Source organism: Aegilops tauschii, chromosome 2 (assembly GCF_002575655.3).
Source record: "Aegilops tauschii subsp. strangulata cultivar AL8/78 chromosome 2, Aet v6.0, whole genome shotgun sequence".
In the NCBI taxonomy this organism is placed as follows: Eukaryota; Viridiplantae; Streptophyta; class Magnoliopsida; order Poales; family Poaceae; genus Aegilops; species Aegilops tauschii.
The window spans coordinates 246298116-246301113 of record NC_053036.3 but is presented as its reverse complement, the minus strand read 5'-3'; positions in this window follow the sequence as shown (position 1 = coordinate 246301113).

The window sequence follows — 2998 nt, the reverse complement described above, 5'->3', positions numbered from 1 at the left end:
CTACAACAGGGTTAACATCCACCAAAAATAGCAAATGGTAATAAAACGGCAGCATCTGTACTGATATCTTCATTTCAAAAGAGTAGCACAGTAGCAAAGGGATGGATTAAAACATGGATACAACTGTTAATTGCAACACGCTTAACAACATCCTAATTCATGTTTTGTAAGTTCGTAGCCAGTGAAATACAACTCTTTAAAAATGGATACAACTGTTAATTGCAACAGGCTTAATGGCCATTGAAACCGGTACTGATAAAAATGCAATTGGTAGAGTTGAACATCACAGGGCAGGTGCTGCCAGAGCAGATAATGGCCCAGTTGTCTATAAAAAGGTGGGGAAAATAGCTCAAACGTGTTAGGCATGTTTACTACAACATGCTTAATACATCGACAGTACAAAACATAGCCATTAATTGCAACTGGTATTGGTAAGATTGAACTGGTGGGTACATACTTGGTAAGTCCTAAGAGGTAGTTGCTAGGGCACTTTGTCTTGACCAGAGCCCGCCCAAAGTCAGCGGCGGCGGAGGCGAGCTGTTCCTCCGGGTTGAAGTGTGGATCAGTGCCACTGACATGTGTACCTACAGGCAACCAGTAAATGGTATAAGTTAAACTGCAATTGCACAAATGATGTGAAATATTGTAAGACATGGGATGCAGCTAACCTTGATGGCAAACAACAGCATCGGCCGTTATGACCCTGCCTAAGTACATGGACAAGCATGTTTAAGTACAACATGGTTAGCATCCACCAAAAATAGCAAATGGGGCAGCATCTCTAGTATATCTTCATTGCGGAGAGTAGCATGGTAGCAAATGGACAGATTAAAAAATGGATACGACTATTAATTGCAACAGGCTTAACAACATCCTAAGTCATGTTTTGTAAGTTTGTAGCCATTGAAATGCAACTGCTTAAAAATGGATTCAACTGTTAATTGCAACAGGCTTAATAAACATTGAAACCGGTACTGATAAAAATGCAATTGGCATAGTTAAACATCACAAGGCAGGTGTTGCCAGAGCACAGAATGGCCCAGATGTCTATAAAAAGGTAGGGATAGTAGCAAAAACGTGTTAGGCATGTTTACTAGAACATGCTTAATACATCGACCGTACAGAACATAGCCATTAATTGCAACTGGTATTGGTAAGATTGAACTGGTGAGTGCATACTTGGTAAGTCCTGAGAGGTAGTTGCTGGGGCACTTCATCTTGGCCAGAGCTCGCCCAAAGTCAGCGACGGCGGAGGCGAGCTGTTCCTCCGGGTCGAAGCGTGGATCAGTGCCACTGACATGTTTACCTACAGGCAACCAGTAAATGGGTAGAAGTTAAACTGCAATTGCACAAATTATGTGAAATATTGTAAGACATGGGATGCAGCTAACCTCGATGGCAAACAAAAGCATCGGCCATTATGACCCTGCGTAAGTACATGGACATGCATGTTAAGTGCAACAGGGTTAGCATCCACTAAAAATAGCAAATTGGCAGCATCTCTAGTGATATCCTGTGTCATGTATTGTAAGTTTGTTGCTGGTATTGGTGAAATTGAGCTGGACACGGTAATATTTGAACATCACACAGTGTGTAGTACTGAAATAAACAAGGCACGAACATGCTTAATACATCAACCACACAAATCATAGCCGTTGCAAGTGGTATTGGTAAGATTTAGCTGGCCAGATCTTACCTGTTAAGTCCTGGGGGGTAGTCGCTGGGGGACTTCATCTGGGCCAGAGCCTGCACCATGTCGGCGGCGGCGGAGGCGAGGTGTTCCTCCGGGTCAACACGCATAGCGGCCATCGCGCCATGGACCGCCATCAGCTCCTGGCGGGGGGGGATTTGGAGGCATGAGGATGTTTCGCCGGCGCCATTTAAGCAATCAGGTCGGGGACGTGATAGAGATCGGTGGGTTACCTGACTGGATCCGAGCAGAAAGTAGATGTGGTTGAAGCTGTGGTTGCGGCGGCGGTGGTTTGAGATGCCGGTAGGGGGAGGCGCGAGGGAGGGGGGATACTGAGGGGAAGGGGATGTGGTTGGAGGAATAAATTCCAAAATCGCGCGCCTAACGAAAATTTCGGTGCAAAATTTGAAACTTGGGCGGGGGGAACACACAACATAGACGAAGCGCGTAAAATACTCGTGTGCGATAAAAAAGAAAGTTGGCAGATCCCGTCTCCAAAAAATGTACACGTGTACTATATTTTTTCCGGTCAGTGGTATGCCTGGTTTATTAGGAAATATCGCATAGGTAACTGACTTATGGGTCATTAATGCAAAAAACGCAGATGGGTACGGCATAGAAACCGTGTGTTTTGTGATCTTCTAATAATTATTGCAAAAAAACGCACATGGGCACACATGCTAATCAACGCTCAAAGCCCTCAAAGCATGCTCTTACCGACATTGTACGTTAATACTACAAACTTAAAGTACTACTGGTAATTTGCTCTAATACTACAAACTTAAACTACTTCTCACATGCTGCCATCAGGGCATGCTGGCCAGACGCCGGCGTTCTCCTTCCCGGCCTTGTAGGCGGCAGCCCACCGTGCTTCGATCTCCGCCAAGCTCTCCTCACCATGGCGTGCGGCCTCTTTTTTCTTGCGGCGGCGGGACTCTCTTTTCTTGATTGCTTTCTGCCTTTTCCGCTCCTTCTGTGCGGCTTTGGCCGCCTCTAGATCCACCACCCATTTGGCCATGGCAGCCTCAAAGTCCGCCCATCTAACTGTTTGGCCGCCGATGGCGATGAACTCGGCGCGGCGAGATGCCATCGCTTCCTTACCCTGTGTGCGGTCGCGGGCGGCGAGGAACGCGGCGCGGTGGGATGCCATCGCTTCCTTACCAGTTACTGTGCGCCGCGGTGCCATGGACGATGCCTGGAGAGAGCTCTGGGATGGAGGGGCCGGGCAGCCGTACAGTGCGGTGGTATTCAAGAGCTCAACCACAAATGACAACAAAAGTTTGCTTCCCTTACAATTTTTCTCATTCA